This window comes from Psammomys obesus, unplaced genomic scaffold (assembly GCF_907164565.1).
Source record: "Psammomys obesus unplaced genomic scaffold, mPsaObe1.curated_primary_1811, whole genome shotgun sequence".
NCBI classification, from domain to species: Eukaryota; Metazoa; Chordata; class Mammalia; order Rodentia; family Muridae; genus Psammomys; species Psammomys obesus.
Genome location: NW_026585689.1, coordinates 4,514,172 through 4,533,107, shown reverse-complemented (window position 1 = coordinate 4,533,107; position 18,936 = coordinate 4,514,172). Strand labels below are relative to the sequence as shown.

The following is an 18,936-nucleotide window of genomic DNA, read 5'->3' as shown; positions in this document are numbered from 1 at the left end:
TATCTATCTATCTATCTATCTATCTATCTATCTATCTATCTATCTATCTATCTATCTGAGACTTTATAGTCTTCTGTAACTTAGTCTCACCTTTCCCTTGCTGTATAGAAAGGGTGATTGTAAACTTGTGATCCTCTTGTCTCTTCTTCCTGGTGTGTGCTGCCATACCCAGTTTTATGTGGTGATAAGGATCAAAACCAGGGCTCCTGCATGCTAGGCAAACATTATGCCAACTGAATCCCCTCTTCTAGCACTAGGGTAGTCATAATAATCTTGTTTAAACTTAGACTAGCATAATGAAGTATATACTGTGTTCCCTTCTGACTGAAAAATAATATCCATGCAGCTGTTTCTGTGCCTGACCCCAGAGTCTTGAAAAAGTCAGTGACCAAATTTCTACCATTCTCTCCACAGCTAAGAATTGGTGGCTGCAGTTCAAACCTGTTTTTTTTAAATGCATAGGCCAAAGGGTAGATTGAATAGGTGAGAGTGTAAATTTGAGGCTATCATTTGGGAAGGAGGACAGGGGCTGTAAATACATTTTAAATACATTTTAAAAGCCAAGGCAAATTTGAGAAAGTTGTGTAGCCAGGAGAAAAATGCAAACCAGCAGCAGAAGCAAATTGTTCATACACTCACTTGAATGGGTAGAAGGGGTGAAGGGAGCTTTGAGGGCTGTTTGTGATCCCCAGCAACTACCTTGTTGCTTTACTCCTAAACAAACAGAATGTCCAGAATTGAGTTCAAGAGTGTGGATTTTTCATTTCTCACAGCTGATTCTGATATGCAACAAATGCTGGCAGGAAACCAGATAAGGCTGTGCCAAGTGGATGGGATGGGGTTTGGTATTTAAACTCAGGGCTTGGTGTGGAGGGCTTCTGCTTTTCCAAAGAGCAGAGGGTGAAGATCAGGAGTGGAGGGACTGTTGGTTATAGATTTGAAGTTTTATCATCCTTAATTTTAACCTCTCTTTCTATCTATTACTTATAGAAAATAAGTCATCTTTTCCTTTGTGCTTTCTGTGAATAAATAAAATGGTCTGGCTTAATGCTGAAATGGCTTTATAATAAATAGACTCACTTATTTTTGTGAGCATAGTATTGGTTTTTAAGAAGAAAAAATGTATGGTTATTTACCCAGTTTAATTTATTCATGTTTTTTAGGTTTGTCTGACATTTAATTCCTAAGTCTAGTCAATCTTTGGTATCTCTAGGTTCCACATCTTTACGGTTATCCAACCACAGGTAGAGAAAGTATCTGGGGGAAATTGCATTGTTGTAAAACATACACCAACTTTGTGTCTTGCCATTATTTTGTATATGCTGAGGTGGTATTGTAATTATTTAGATTGTATTATAAGCAGTGCTGAGATAGGTAACGTGTATACAAGAACATTGCAGGCTGTATGAAAGTACTGCACCATTTATTTATATAATAGATCTGAATGTCCGAGGGTCTCGATATTGTCAGAGGGTGCTTGAGCCAGTTCCCTGCTGATCTTAAGAGATAACAACATTTATGTTCTAGGCTTCTGTGCTTGACTGTTTCAAAAAAATAAAACAATGAATTTTTGTTTTATGATTTTGTGTGTGTGTTTGTGTGTGTGTCCATATGCACATGTAGAAGCCAGAGAACAGCCTAGGACGTTGCCTTAAAGCACTCCGGTCAACTTCATGAGACAGGCTCTTTCATTGGCCTGGAGCTCATTATTTAGGTTAAATTGGCTGTCCACTGGGGTCCTTCTGTCTCTTGCTAGGATAATGAGCTTGTACTATCATGTACACATGTGCTCTGGGTCCTTAAACAGAGGTCCTCATGTTTGTGAGATAAGCACTTTCCCAACCGAGCTATCTCCCCATCCCCTTATGATTAAAAAACAAAAAAAACAAAACAAAACAAAAAACCTTACTTGATGGGTGGGGGATGGTTTGTGTGCTACAGGGTACATTAAGAGGTCACATAGAACAGTTTTCTCAGGTGTGTTTTCTGCTTCTACCATGTGGGTTCTGGGGATCAAATTTCAGGTGTGGAAAGTACCCTGACCCATCCTTTTTGCCCACTCTAAAAAAATGCTCTAAGAAGCAGTTAAAATGTTCGATGCTAGCCATGTTATTATATCTCTGGTTTGTGAATACTCAAACTTTACTAGTGGTAATTTCTTCTGAAGCCCTGAGAGGTAAGAATAGGTGGATAAATGTTAGAAGAGTTGGAAATGCTGATGACCAGAATCTGAAAATTAGATAATATGCACATATATTATATCCATTAAAAATTCAATAGGAAAGATGGTGTGCAGCCAAGATTGTGGGAGGACAGTGCACTAAGCATGATCAGAAGGCTGTCATAAGGCCTTTACATAATTACTACAATAATTATTATATTTTGTCCTTTCCCGTATTGACTAAATCTCTCATGGAGTTTTTTCAGTAAGAATGTAGTGTAAAAGATTGAAGATGACTTTATCTTAACATGAAAATGTATGCTTTTTAGTCTCTGCTATGAATAAGATCTTCCTCTGAAGTTTACCCACTTTGCTTCCCACCTTGCAGCTTACCCTTTTTGCTTGCATATTGTCTGTTTTGAACCCAAGATCTGAGAACAAGGTGAACTGACACAGCGCTACAATGCAGTTGGAATACTTTCCTTGCAGGTGTCCTTGGTTTAAGGTTTTAGCTGAACCTACCTCATAGAGGAATTTCTAGGTTACTAAAGGGTACTTTTAGCAAAGGAAAGAGTGTACAGTCTGTAGGAGAGTCTACTAGTTAGGTGCTTCATTGAAAACCCTAGACAAATCTTGGAGAAGGCTTGTTTTCTAAGAAAATATTGATCTTTATGACCACATCACTGCTATGATTTTAAAAGTCCAATGAAAAGTATTCATCAAAAGGCAGAAATGGAACTCAAACTATTATCACAGCCATATGTAAGCAGCACACAGTCCTTTAGTTCTGGAAATACAGCATTGCTGGCCTAGAAAGACGTGAGTTACCTAGACTTTAAAGAAGCACCTAGACTTTAAAGTAAGTCTTGGGACAGCCACCTCCCCAAGAGCAGCTGCTCTTAGCTAAAGGTGTCTCTTTTGGAGCCCCGTGACAAACAACGTGGATAAAATAGTTTTATGTTTAATTTGTGTAGAGTTTAGTGAGCAGTAAACTCACTAAATGTTGAGGGCTTCAACATTTTCTGGACAAATACCCTCTCACCCCCATACAGATAGTCTTAAACTTTAGGACCGATGCACTATTAACAGAGAAAGTAAGACAGAGTTTATATTTCTATAAAAATACTGCCTAAGGAAATTTGTCATTGAAAAATACTGGAGTGTAATTGTAAGTAGGAGATTTTAGATTTTACCTATAATCTTGTAAGGTGTCAATAAAAAAAAAAACAAAAACAAAAACAAAAACAAAAAAAAAACCATGTTTTTTTGTTTTAAAAAAACAAGCTCTGTGAGACCTAGTGGCTCAAGGATCTGCATAGCCTCACTGCTTCGTGTACTCTGATGCTATATCACTGTCCCACCAGGACTTAGCTTTGTAGTTTAGCAAAACTCAACAAGTGTTTATTCAACAGGTCTGTGTGCTTATTATTATACATGAGCATTCATTTTGGCTGTATTATTTCAGTGCATGCATGTGCTGACTTTCATTCTTTTAAACCTGATGCTGTTTAAATGCTCGCCTTGAGCCAGGACCATTCTGCTTAGTGCACTTTCAGAACCCTTTTCTGCAAGGGAGTATTAACCATAATAGTTAGGTGTTTTGCAGTTTTACAGGTATCTGGTACCTTTCTGCAGTACCTTTCTTGTAGTTGACAGAGCCAGTGGGCTGTTGCATGGTCTGATTCTTCAGTGGCTACCATGGCTATATGAATTTTTTAAGCTGCTGCTGTTTTATTTTCATAAAAAATGTATTAATTTTTATTTTGTATGTATGGGTATTTTTATGGATCATGGATGCAGTGCCCATGGAGGCCAGAAGAGGGCATCAGATCCCCTGAAACTGGAGTTACAGAGGTTAAGAGCCTCCTTGTTGCTGCTGGAAGCAAGACCAGGGTCCTCTGCAAGGGCAACAAATGTGCTTAACTGCTGAGCCATTTCTCTAGCCTTTTGTTTTTATTTCATAAGAGATTTCTTTAGGAAATGCATATTAAGGTATTGAGAGTGATAATCTTACCAGGGTAAACAACTATTTACATTTCCAGAAAATATCCAGTTTATAGATTACAGTTACAGTTAAAGTAACCAAGGCAGGTTTGGAAAACTTATTTATCGAATACTTGTAAAACTCAAACATCTTTGGATAGATTCTGGTAAGCTTGAAGTCATACACAGATCAATCTTTGGATGTTTTAGTATTCTAGTTCTCAAATTTTCCAGACAAATTCCTAAATGGCAGATGGAAATAAACTCTTACTTTTATCAAGTCAGAGATTTTGATCCATATTTGCTACCAGGGTCTCAAACTTATGTTTTTAGAATGTTTTCTCTAAACTGTCCATTTGAATATTATATCCTGTTTCATAATATGTGTCTTTTTCTCAAATTAAGATAGAATTAGCATGGTGAAATGTATTGGTTTCTAAAATTTTGGTTATTTTATTTCCTTTGCAAAAGATCTCCTCGCACATTATGGGGGCATAATATAGGCTCACCTCAAAGTCATGATAGCCTTCCTCCTTCAACTTTCCAAGTTCTGGGATTGCATGAAAAAGTATATATTCGATTTTAATAAAATCTTCCCAGTTTTGATAAAAGCTCCCCTCTAGAAATACTGTTTCAAATGATTTTTCCAAGGAAATTGGTTTCCTAGGAATATTTGCCTTTTTTTTTTTTTTTTTGTGGCTTCTACTTGTTACATTTCCAAAGGGGTTATTTCCAAAGGGGTAGTGACAGACAGTGGCATGATTCTGTAAGACTTGTGTAAAGTGACTAGGCATCTTAATGGACTCCCTTTTCCTAAAGACTGTTAATAAGCTGTAGATAGTGACCAATGTCACCTCTTCACTAAAACACACAAAATTCCCGTCTGTCTAATTTCAAGTAGTTTGTCAAATCCTAAAAAAAAAAAATCTTGTAAGTAAGGTCTTTTGTATATTTATATCTGGGATCTACCATCTAATTCTTTGAACATCCAGATTCAGGGAGACATTTAACACTTTCATTTTTAATATCCTCAAAAAACCCACTTATGACCTCTATCCAGTTTTCAGTCTTATTTCTTTTAGGTTTTTTTTTTTTTTTTTTTTTGAGATTGCCTGCAGCAACTCTGATAGAATGCTTCCCTCTCTCTCTTTGACTACTATCTTTTAGAAATCAGATAGTCTCTTCAGTAGAGATCAAGGTTTTATTCATGCGTATAGTACAGTGCACAACACTTGTAGCCCAATAGAATGATATCAGTGGTAATTAAGATGTTCTGTAGTAAAGAAGGTTCAAAGTTGAGTGAGGGATGGATAGAGCCTTTGCTCAACAAGTATTTGTAATAAGAGAGCAGGTTAGGCTTAGGGTTTATGACACTAACATCTTTTGTTAGTTATGAATATTCTCAAGTCTCACATCAAGACCCTGAAACAGAAACACACGGGGAGGATAGTAATCTGTGGTTTAATAACCCCATTAGGTGATGGTGATTGATGATAAAATTTCAGAATGACTAGGTTAGAAGTGAGGGAAACAGTGAGTTCTTCCGGAATTTCACTCCTTCAGGGAGCTTGGACGTATGAGATCATAGAGACCCATTGAGAAAAAGTGCTCCTTCAGTACTCTGTTGTTCGTCATACATTGTTTCTGGGGAGCTGCCTCCCAGGCAGACACTGAAGGCAAGGTAAATATCCCCGATTCTCTAGGCAGAGTGCTGGTACACTCATGTTAGCATCGTGTACTAATAGCATCTAGATGGTGGTACACTGGCTAGGTAAGTGGGGTCTGGACCACGTGTCACATTGTCCATTACACCGAGGCCCAGGAACTTATGGAATTTGTCCAAAGTCTGACATCTAAGCATCGGGTTTGAATCCCGGCAGCATCATTCCACAGGCTATCTTCCTAAAAATTGACTATGCTGTCTATTGTGAGAAGAACCATCATAACAAAATCAAAGGTCCACAATGAACAAGAGAACACTTAGAGAAGGGATTTACATTTGATCAGGGCAAAACAAGTGGAATGACTGTTCTTTGTTTTTCACTGAAGTGTAGGATAAAGTCTGGCTGGATGCATAAAAACTTTGTGAGGCAGAAGGAGTAGCCCAAGAACAGGCCTTCTTCAGGAGTTCTTTCTGACATTAAAAACAGCTGGAGTCAGAATAAGGGCAGTGAGCTACACTGCCTGATGTCGTTCTGTGTTTTCCTTTACTCAGACTATTTACATCTTGTCTTTTTTCAAGTAACTGACTATACAAAACTGAAACAACTGGAAATACAGCTAAATCTGAGCTCTCTGGTTCATCAGGAAAAACCCTTGCTCCCACTTCCTAGTTGTTGGCTCTACTTAGTATCTCAGGTGACTTTTTTTTTCTGTCATTTATTTAAAAATCTAAGCCACAGCATAGCAAGAGCAGGCAATAAAGATGTTTTAATAAAACGAAAGCATTTAATTTCTTACTTTGGGAAAAAAAAGGGAGGGATGGGTAGAGGCAGGAGACAAAGGTCAAACTGAAAAAGAAATCTTTGTTTTTTTTTTTTCCACACACCTAATATTTAATTTTTTTTAAAAAAATTTTCTTTTACTGAGTTAGAAATCAGTAAATGGATTAATTCTTCCTCAATTTATATACAAAATGTAACTCCAGGATACATTTAGGTGATGGGAGCAAAGGAACAGGAAGTTGAGACCATGATTTGGAATCCTAGCTGACACCCATCTTCTCATTATGTTCATCCTTAACAGCTATGTTATCAGCACTAGTGGCTGCCAGTGATTGACTCAACAGTGATGTCTACTCGGTTTACACACAGAACCTGAATTCTGTCAGCATTTCTAGCTACTTGCCTGATATCTTCACTAGACTCTTGCTTGCCAATTCCCAGCCTGAGCTTGCACTGCAGTGCTGCACTCCTGCATCCTGCACTTCTGAGGTGCAGATGTTGTTCATAAGGAAAGGGAACAATACTTGAGGCAGCCATCACCTTGCATGGCTTCTTCTCCTTTGCTCTCTCCTTTGGCATCCTCTATTGCATTATCCAAAATGTCTTTTTGATCTGTTTCTTCTTTTCCAATAAGTCATTGATGACTTCTTAAAATTTATTCTGCACATCTGTTTTCATATTAGTTTTCTACAGTGCAATCTTACTATCTTACCTCCTGGAATAAAAGAATATCCATGATTTGCCCTCAACCAATGCAGAACAACTTTTCTCTCAGAGCACTTCAAAAACCAAATAGAAACTGAGCAGAATAAACAGTTTTCTCACACATATAACCACATCTGCAAAAACAGAAGACTAACTGCATTGCTAATGTTCCTGACAGTTTGTTTTAGGAGGTTGCTTTTTGGGGATACCCTTTGAATTGTAGAATTAATAACAGCATTATTAACCTCTGCCTGCTAAATGCTGGTGTCAACCCACTAGTCTGTACAACTAAACAGTAGTCCAGATAATACTGCTCAAGGTCTTACAGAGAGCAAAAGTCACCTATTAAGGGGCCACTGTGCTGACTAAGCTAAGTGGATAGAGCCAAAAAAAAGTCAGATTGCATAGTTTGTATTTTGGGTGTTATAGATTGTGAAGTAAGTGAAATTTTGCCTTTTAAGAAACTGATACTTGAACACTGTGCTTGGAACAGATTGTCTTGGTTACGCAGAACTTATTTCAAATCATATCATCAGTTGATACGCCCCTTAGGGGAGCAAAAGTTGAAAACTGTTGGGAATACACATCTAGTTATATACTCCAGAGAAACTCAGGTGTCTATGCAAAGACGGTGTATGAAGCTAGTCATAGTGGACTTACTTATAGTGGAGATCCGGGAATAGCATTAGTGGCCGTCAACAGGGAAACAGGCCAGTCATGCTGACTAATAGGATAGGATGAATATACAGTCCTTAAAATGGATGAGTTACTGTGGATAAGTCTAAAGAAGTTGCTGGAAAACAAGAAAGGTGCGGGGGAAGTTTTCATGATAGCTTCTGTGTAGCTTAGAAGACAGCCCAAATGATGCTGTTATTTTTATTTAAACTCCTTAGGAGAAAGGAATTGAGGAGGAATGGGACCAAGAAGAGCAAAATGTAGGACCTCAGTTTATTGTTTTTTCAAAATTTCTGAAATTTGTGATTGTTCAGTTTGAGTGGCTGCTTCATGTATATCTTTTGCTTATTCTTTGTGATCTTATTTTTCAAATTATTTTCTGTACTTGCATTATTCTTTTCAAAAATATAAATTATTTTAAGATTGACAGTGTGAGTTCTTGACTGCAGTTGTACCTTTCACTGAGAAGACTTCTAACTATGGAATTAGTTGTAAATGGTGAAAAAGTGACTGCTCTGCACTGTTTCTTATTCATGTTTCCATGCACTAAGCCATGGCTTTATGATTCATTCCTGTACAGATGTGTAGATCTGGGTTCTCACACATTGAAATAAACGCAGCTGTGTTTATTTCAGTCCGATTACATTCAAATAAACACACATGCAATCCCTTATGAGCATGAACCCGTAAAACACTTGTTGATTTGGTTCTGAAATTGTGTGTTCAAATAAACACACTTGCGTTAAAGGAAGTTTTGCTTTACTTGGTGCTCATGCCTTAGCCATGTGTTTTATAGAGGGCAGATGTGTAGTGCCCTAACAGAATAATAGTCCTTTACAGCCTAAACTATTGCTTTAGACTAATGCATTTTTAATTTGGTGGTAGTTGTACCTATAGAATACAAATAATTAAAAAAAGTTTTTGTTACCTGTTTTATTTTAGACAGTGTAATTAAATGGGATGCAATTTTAAAAAACAGATTTAGTACTTAAAATATATTTATGACTATATAAAGAAATATCAAAACAGGAAAAATAAAGATCAAAAAATATCAAAAAGAAAAAAAATAGGTAGAATTTTAAAGCCTATGTAACCAGACTTATAAGTATATGTTTTTAACCCTAAAGATTTTAGAATGAAGATAGAAAAAAAGAGTACAAAAGAGTACTGTTCAGATGTATATTTCTCTTGAAATGACAATATGTAATCTGAAAATAAATGATTTAATATCCTTTAACCTACTATAGGATATCTTAATCAAATGCAATGAAACTTTCACAGGGCCTGTATTTGAGGTTATCATTTCTTATCAAATGAAGTTATGTTATAGCAATCAGTGAGGTTTTTTTTCATACTACAAAATGTGGGGTTGGTGTTTATGTGTGGTGTTATAAAAATATTTAGGGAGTAGACAAACTGACGTCTGTTTTAACTTGAAAGTCTGAGCACCGCTTTTTGTCCTTGTAAAGCTTTTTTGCTTCAGGAGGGTTCTGAGGCCCATAGCCTTAGGCTGTACAGCTTGTCCCTTCTGTGGGTGGGAGGAGTGCAGGAGAGAAGTTTATGTTGAGGGGAGCAGTTAAGTGGGAGACAGTGTTTCATCTCAGGGCCCAAGTGTTTGTATCCTTAGGTCCCTTTTCGTGTCTCGTCTACTCAGGATCCATGGAACTTGTTCATCACTTCTGGGAAGCCCAGGATGGCTTTATTTTCACCTCACAGGACCACACAGCAGGCCACTTGGTGCTGTAGTAGAGTACAGATACCTCATCACAGTGTCTGCATTTCTGCTAAGAAATCTTTGTTTTTTTGTCAGTCATTGTGAGGTTAGCTTTTTAGAAATTTTTATTAGACGTTTCAGAAGATTAAATATCTTAAACATACCTCCTCCCCAAAGTAAACTATTCTAGAGGAAATGAAATGCTATTTTTTGACAAAGATCAATGCATTTCAGAATAAAATAGTCCTGCTTATATTAGCATTTAATAATTTCTTCAATTATTTTTGCTTAAAGTAAAAATCCTTTAGTTATTTACGTTCATATAGCCTGCCTCATTCACTAGAAATGAAGTTTCATGGCAACAAGAACCTTTGTTTTGTGTGCTTTTACTTGCTGGGATGTATTATACTAGATGAGTCTTTAAAAAAAGTTATTCCCATTCTTGATGTCTTGTCACCAGCTCCTATGCTAGTTACATATTCAGTGAATGTATATTTTATAGAACCCTTTCAATGTCCTTTCTTTTTTTCATTATTTAGAGAATACTTTATTAGTTTTTGTAAATCAAACCCACGTAGAGAAGACCTTACATATTTAATACAGAGTGTTACCCCTGTACAAATGGAAAAAAAAATAAGTTCAACATTTCTAGACCAATATGGCTGTTAATTTCTGTACAATGCCAACTCAGCATGGTAAACTGGGATACTTTTTCCAAAGTTGCCAGCACAGCTGTTTCCAAAAAGTTCCCCAAAAGTTCAGATTATATATATGTATATATATTTATATAAAAAGACCAGTAATAGCAGTATGTTACGCATCAATAGCAGCAGCAGCTTTGCCAGGCTCTGCAGTCATTTGAACAAAACTGTAGATAGACATCTGGCATGCTCCATTAAAAAAAAAGTAAAAAAACCCAAAATTCCGGAAAACAACTTGTTACTCTTGTGGTACCTGGCACCATTTGTTTTTTGTTTTTTAAAATAGCTTCTCAATCATCATCTGGAAAGAAGACATTCTGAGCAACATCATTAAAACAGCTCTGATAAAGCACGTTCACTACTGCGTATCAGAAAGCAGGTACAAGCTATTTCACATTCACAGAGGTGTGGTTCAGTACTGCCCTACATCTATAATACTAGAGGATACAATTTAAAAGGCATTATTTGAGACTTGATTCTACTTTTCCAGCAGAGGGCCCAAAGGATGGTGTGACACAGCTCTGTAAAGAAACACACTCTTAAGTAGGATTTCCTTTCACTAGTGGCACAGTTCTACAGATTCTCTCCATGAATGTCAGCTAAAAACCGTTATTAAAAAATGAAATACCCCTAAAACAAAACCCTATAACCACTGGATTCATATGTAGATGCCTTGTGGAGACAAGTAAGACCTCACCTTACCAACACTTTATCAAAGGAAGGAGATGCCAAGTAGTGCTTCAAAACCACAATCAAAACATAGCATCATTTTAAATAGAAGCAGAAAAATATGGAATGCTTCACGAATTTGCATGTCATCCTTGCACAGGGGACATGTTAATCTTCTCTGTATCGTTCCAATTTTAGTATATGTGCTGCCGAAGCGAGCACTCAATGCCCTTTCTTCATATTGTTTCACACTAGAAAAACAGAACAGGCACCATTCCTATTTATTTGTTTGTTTGTTTGTGTGCATGCTTGCTTGCTTGTTTATTCATTTATTGAGATAGGGTTTCTCTATGTAGCCCTGGCTGTCGAGAAGTCTTTCTGTAGGCCAGTCTGCCTCAAACTCAAGAGAGCCACCACTAGGACCAAAGGTGTGTGCCACCATGCCTGGCTTCATTTCCCTTTACTTTCATAAACTTTAGTTACTTTCATCCTTCTTTTAGCTTTTTTAGTCTGATGTGGGAAATGCAGTTTGAGTTTACAATAACCTATGAGACTGAATACTCATCTGTTTTGTTTCCTGAAAGTATGGGCTTATATATCCTTTGATCATTTTACTATTGAATTGTTCCCTTACCCCCATTAGCCTGTATACAATATCTTTGTCTATATAAGTGTGTTCTTGTGCATGTTTATGTGGCAAGTAGGCAATTTGCAGCCCCTTCTGTGAGCTAACAGGTGTTTTCTTTCACTTCTACGTAAATGATTTTTATTTATCACACCCAGACGTTTTTGTGTTGGTGCTAGAACTTATGTGTTGTTACGTCAATCTGTTTTTCTATTTCTGTGGTAATATAAGATTGACAAATAGTTTTATAACACCTCTTGCTATCTGATGCTACACTATTTTCTTCTTAATTACTCTTTTACATCTAAATGAATGTAAAATCACTTCCTGAATATAAATATTATAATTAAAAGTTATCTGGATTACATGTAAATTAACAGAATAATTAGGAGGAAGCTGTCATAAATGACTAATTTTCTGGGAACATTCACTCATTTATTCAAGTGTCCTTCTCCCAACCTGAGGATATCAAACCTCCCTTCAAATCTCACACATTTCTTCTCTGGTTTATTTTAATGTACTTATTAGTTTTTGTTGTTATGAAGAAAAGGACTTGTGTACAGACATATTTTACTCAATTGAAAAAACCCAAACATTTATCACCTATCTGGCTACCTTGTCGACTCTTTGAATGCTACTTTCTGTCTATGTCTCTGTCTCTGTGTCTCTCCCTCACTCCTTACAGAACGTTGAATCATTATAACTAATGACATTTATATTGCCCTATTTAATGTTTGGCTTCTTGTTTGGTATTTCAAGTGTGGCCCATCCTGAATTACATATTTTTGTGTATTTTGATCATTTAGTCTTTATGTCAGTAAATATGTCCCGTATGTGTCATGTAAATGATGTTCTGGCTTACTCTAAGAAGTTTTGGGTGAGTACACAGTACAGTGAATTTGTTGATCTGACTGGTATCTTCTTCCACCATGCTAATGTTGTGATCTCCACGATACATTTTCTGCTGCCAACTAACTATCCGTACATTTCTGAGGTAACTTACTTTGATTTTTGTTTTTTTGGTTATTTGTTTTGTTTTGGTTTTTTGAGATATCTGTGTGTCCTTGGCTGCCTTGGAACTCTCACTCTATAGACCTGGCTGGCCTGGAGCTCAGACAACCCACCTGCCTCTGCCTCTCAAATTCGGGGAATAAAGGGATATACCACCACTGCCTGGCACTTTGATATTATTCTTGACAGTTTTATTCTTTTAAAACTTGTACTTAGGAATTTTACATTTCTCTTGAAGTATAATTAGAAAGGAAATGATCTCTGCTGTTCTTACTGGTCTACATAAGCTTAAATGAGTCTCGGTCAGGATAGTTTCCTGTTATCTCTATATGTTATGGGAAAATTTGATTAAAGTAGGAATTATATATTCTGAATTTTTATTATAACTTCTGCAAAACTGCCCCAGGCCTCATAACTCTGCCTTCATCATGAGTATCTTTGACAACTGCTTTCGGTTTTTTCCTGTGGTTATGTATTGCTACATTTTCTGCTTTTTCTTTGGTCAGCTTTAATATATATTCTGAGCAAACTTTCCATTTCACATAAGCTTTAATGTATTTGGTGGAAGGTTATTCTTCATGTTCTCTTCTGGAATATACTTTCTGTGTCTGTCTTTTGTTCTTCATGCATTTATTAGGTTTCTTTGCCTTAGTTCATTTTCCTTTTTCCCCCTGTTTATATTTTGAAATAATTTATTATCAAACTTATTTATTATTCTTAATAATAATAAAATAATAAATTCTTATTTATTATTTTAAGTGAGATGTCATTTGATGCATTATTGTTACCCATGTTGGGGATCTGGGCTGGTGTCTTCTAGATTCAGGGAATTAGAATAAAAGCTAACACATATTGCAAAACTAGTCAGGACATTTTATTCAAAGTGAAGTAACAGTGCAGATCAGAAATACATCTTGGAAGTCACACGAGTGAGTACTCAAGGGCCCCGACGTTATTGCCAGGTGCTTCTTTCTCTAGGGTTCAGAAGGAGAAGTTTGGTTAGTAGGGCTATAGTTTGGGTAGTCAAAGCCTGAGTAAAGTAGGTCTTTGTTCACATACCTCTTCCCATAATGCATGTGATTTTAATCGTATGCATGTATAACCATCCATAGGCATAAGAAGATTAACAGGGACTCTCCCTAAGAATTCACTTTTAGGACACATTTTGCCTTATTACATATGTACCAAAACAAGTTCAGGCCAGATCAGCCCTCCTACTGTCTCTACCTGGACACAAGTGGAGGGCTATTTAATAGAAAATGAATTTGATGGTCCTATGGGAAGAGAAGCTTATTCCATTGTTTAGAGTGCAGTGTGCGTGCACCTGGATGCAGGTGGCTGTCCTAGAATGCTGAGGCTTCTAGATACATTGTCCTGAGAGGTTGTGTGTGTGCATGTTCTGATGAGGGTCCTAGGCTGCTAAGTATACTTTTAGAAGAGGATTGCGTGTGTAGGCCCAAACAAGAGAAGTTCAGGTTGCTCAACCATTCCCTATGCTTGTCTGATTTAGTATTTTCTATGGGTCAAATTTTGATAGCATGTTATAAATATTTGAAGATAGTGTGGTTATTGTTAGACACTTTGAAATATTTCAAAACTTGTAATTCTAAAAGTATGGTTTAAAATTTCCTGTTTGATTTTTTTTTTTCCACTGCCATTTTATGATGAATTTTCTAAGTCACTGTGTTAGCAAATGTAGGCTGCAAGAAAGTGATAGGAACTTAAGACTTTTTGTATTGCTGTATGACCAATTTCTGTGTCACATCTTTACTTTGTTTTTCTTTTCTTATTTGTATTTAAAATCTTTTTTATTATGTGTGTGTGTGTGTGTGTGTGTGTGTGTGTGTGTGTGTGTGCGCGCGCGCACACACACAGAGAGTGAAAGTCAAAGGACAGCTTGTTGGAGTTGGTTCTCTTTCCTCCATGTGAATCAGGTGGTTGGATTTGGTGGGCGCTCCCCTTGCAGAGTCATATTGCCGGTCATATTGTCATATTGTTGTTTTCGAGATAGTGTCTCTTGTAGCATAAGGCTGATCTTGAGCTCACTATGAGGCCAGGGTTGGCCTTGAACTCTTGATCTCCTACCTCCCAAGTGCTTGGGTTACAGGCATATACCACCATATCCAGCTGCATATCTTTGAAACAAATACAGTCCTTTTTACATGAGGTTCAAAGTGCTGAATTCTATCTTTTATGTTACTATCCTGTCAGTTATATTGTTTGATTTGAATATTATCTACATTCTTTGTAACAGATTTTTTTCACTTACTTCTGTTGTATGCGCTATGCCTTTGTTTTCCTCTTTATATATTTCAGAGCTATATTGCAAAATGCATAGGAATCAGTGACTGTTACTAATGGAAAACCCCTTTTGGGGGGGGGCAGTGTAAACTTTATCTGGTTTTCTCCTTGGTTTCTTTTGCCTGTGTTCTTCTGGGTGTGGCAGTGTTGTCTACCTACTTTCTGTCGTCATTTGCCTGCCTTACAGTTTCACATTCTTAAATGTTCAGCTTTGTGTTTCATCTTAGTTTGCATTTGTTTTATGGCTCTAGACACAGCATGTCAACATCTTTTTTTTTTTTTTTTTTTTTTTTTTTTTTTGAGAAAGGGTTTCTCTGTTGATAGCTCTTAGGCTGTCCTGGACTCACTTTCTAGACCAGGGTGGCCTCAAACTCCCTGAGTGCTGGGATCCCCCTGCCTCTGACTACCTGAGTGCTGGGATTACAGGCATGTGCGCACTGCACCCAGCTCAACACAGCATGTTTTCACTTTTATTTCATAAGTTGACCTTAATGGGACTCTGAATAGTTGTATTTATACCTGACTTAAGTTTGTTAATTTCTTTTTTTATTTTTGCACTTTCTAGAATTTTGTAAGGATAATTAGTTTTTTAAACTTTCTTTTCATTTGCTATTTTGATTTGCATAATATAAATTTCTTTGCTATTTTGTGATTTTTATTTATTTTTAAAATTTTATTTATTTATGTATGAGTGATCTGTGCATGTATGCCTGCATACCAGGAGAGAGCATCAGATTCCATTAGAGATGGTTTTGAGCTACCATGGAGCTCCTGGGAATTAAACTCACGACCTCTGGAAGAGCAGCCAGTGCTCTTAACCTCTGAGTCATCTCTCTAGCCCCTGTATTTCATATATATATATATGTATGTATGCATGCATGTATAGTTTGTTTGTTTCTACACAGGGTTTCTCTGTGTAATAGCCCTGACTGTCCTGGTAGACCTGGCTGACCTTGAACTCACAAATATCCGCCTGCTTCTGCCTCCCTAGTGCTGGGATTAAAGCATGTGCAAACACACCTGGTCTATATGACTTTATTTTTAACCTTCACATTAAACAACTTTTTTGTAACATTGTGTGGTGTGTGTAGCTTTTGAAATGAGAGGAACTGGAATATGTCCTTATTTTCCTCTGTTTTACCTCTTGAACATCTTAGGCTGATAAGAGAAGAAAAGATCCCCCATATTGTTACAAGAGAAATATCTGGATTTTCTACTTTTCTTCTTTCTTCTCTTCTCTCCTCTCACTTTGTCTTTCTGAAAAGTTTTAAGATTATCTGCTCATCTGTTACTAAAATATTTAATTCGATTTTTACTCTTACTAGATTTTTCTTAGCTTATTTTAGTCAGTATTATGTAGTTTTCATGTGGCACAGCTGATTTCTTTATCAAACTGTGAACTGTTCTGTTGTAATTTGGAATTGCTAACAGGTGGATGAAAACAGATGTCTTTACCTCAGCTTTCCCCTTTTTTACCCTTTATTCTTTATGTACCACATGCAGTTATTTATTATCATTTATATCTGTATGTTTAGGTGCAAGGTTGCATACAGAATGTGTGTGAAGCAATTGGCTATCTTTAACTGTTGGGATTGAACTCAGGTTGCTAAGCTTGGTGGCAAGTGCTGAGCTATATTGCTGACTCCTTTAAAATTCTTTTTTTCTCTGTTATTTGTATGTGTGATTTGTGTGGGAAGAACACACATGCTATAGTGAATATGTGAAGGACAATTTTATGGAATCAGTTCTCTCCACTTTTAGGTAGGTTCAAGGAATGGAATGCTGCTCACTAGGTTTGCATGGGAAAGACCTTTCCCACTGAACCATCTTACCAGACAGAATTCTTTTGAATTCTGGAGAAATCCCTGGACCTGGTATGACTCACTACTTTATTCTTCTGTGCTATTCTATTATTCTACTAAATTCTATTTGGTTAATAAATACTTTTCTCATTTCAAATTTTTTAAGATCTCCTTTATAGAGCTCAGTGTTCTTTTTTAGTTCATTCAGAGGATTTTGAAGTACATGTAAAATATGCATCTGATAAGAGTAATTAGCATGCAGGTCCCAGGAGCCACGGACACCTGTACTTAGATGGTGATATGCTGCATTTAACAGTGTTACAGCTGGGTTTGAGCTTTGACTTTTTAGCAAACTTGTCCTAAAAATGCTACTTTCTTGTACTCTCAGGATAAAATTCTCTAATAATGACATTAGGCAGCTTATTAAATAAGCACTGTGTACCAGGAGCGGAATTATGGCTAATTTTCTCACATGGTATCTCATTTAATGCCATTTTCTTTTACACAAATCCTAAGTGTATGGCCAAGGCAGTTTTTTGGTGTCTTATTCCCTTGAAGTCAACTGGTCACTCTGGTAGAAATTTACTGTAAGAGCAAATCTTTGGTCCCTGGCTCTGCTTCTGGCCTCCCAAGTTTAAAACATTATCAGTGTTGTCAAGAAAGGTGTTTGACCACCCAGTTGACCTAATTTGGATACTTTTGAAAACCACTTTTTCTGCTTAGTGTGTGGCTGTGTGGGATGTGTGTGCTCGTCTACACATCCTTCAGCCCACTAATGGGAGTTTATCAGCTCATTTGTGCAGTTCCTCCTGCTTGCTGGCGACTGTGTGGGACATTAACTTTTTCTGAAATGACATGTGTGCTTATTTTATCAATAAATCATTTTGCACATGGGAAATTACAAACCGGAAGTATGGAGGTATGGTACATACCGTCATTATGGTCCTCAGAATGAACAGGTATTCCTGCACCGAACCACTGTAAGGCATGCTGATAGCCACATCTGACTGGCTCTTTGACTTTTCTAAACTTCAGTATTGGATAATTCCTTCTTTGGTCCTCAAAAATTCATAGCAAATTTGTATCTTTTAAAATATACAATTTTTTTCCACTTAATACTTTGTTTGGAGACTGTTCCTGGAAAGAATGAGGGAATTCTCATACATCACAGTAATTGCATATTAGTTAGCCATTCTAGATAAATGCTTCATAATTACAAGTAAACTCTCAATATGTTACTTCCTTTATTTGAAGCCTTGTGATCATTACTGTGTTTACACATTCTCTTTTAAAAGGTTAAAATTAACATCCATATGCTATAATCATTCCAATGTTTAATATACAACCACATAAACAGGTTGATTTTAAAGTAGCATTGAAATTATCAACCATTCAATAAAAAATTATGTCTGTTGAAGTATGCCTAGGGAAGGTAATCTTTTTTTTTTTACATTGATTTACCTTTCCTGTTACATTAAAATGTTCATTTTGAAGAATATAAACCAGCCAAAAAAGTTTCACTAAATATTGAGTCACCTTTTTCTTAGTTTTGTCCTCAGAAGCAGTATGTACCTTTAGCTCACTGCCACTGTATGAATACATTTGCTTTCTTGCCTATTTAAAATTTTCAGCAAGTTTGAAATTAATGTTTTCAACATTATCCCAAAAACAGATTAGACAAGTGAACACAATGACAATATTACATTCTATCTTATATTCACAGTAATTAACTTGCATTAATGTAACTGCTTCTCAGTGTTTCAAAATAGTAATCCTTTACTATCTACCTAGATTAATTTAAGCAATATCAGAAAAGAATCAGATAATTATGTTTAGCAGGATTAAGAAGTATTCTTGAAGATTCAGTTAAATCATGTGGTATTTCTGTATAAACTCAAAATTTCTTTAAATACAAATAATAAAATACTCAGCAGGTTTAAAAACAGCTAGGCATGGTGTCACACGCCTGTATAATCCCAGCCCTTCGGGAGGCAGAAGCAGCCCTTGGGGAGGCAGAAGCAGGTGAGTTTGAGGCTAACCTGGTCTACAAAGTGAGTCCAGGACAGCTAAAGTTACACAGAGAAACCCCGTCTCGGAAACACACACACACACACACACACACACACACACACACACACACACACA

General features: G+C 36.6%; 1 protein-coding gene and 1 non-coding gene across 6 annotated transcripts in view; one reads left to right on the top strand and one right to left on the bottom strand.

Annotated features, from left to right (window-relative positions):
- The window catches only part of Bbx (BBX high mobility group box domain containing), a 239,362-nt gene that overhangs the window by 31,571 nt on the left and 188,855 nt on the right, over positions 1-18,936 (top strand). The window lies entirely within an intron of this gene.
- LOC129667475 (U6 spliceosomal RNA) lies at positions 11,168-11,274 on the bottom strand. The gene has a single exon (XR_008718739.1). It is a non-coding gene; the product is annotated as a U6 spliceosomal RNA (small nuclear RNA).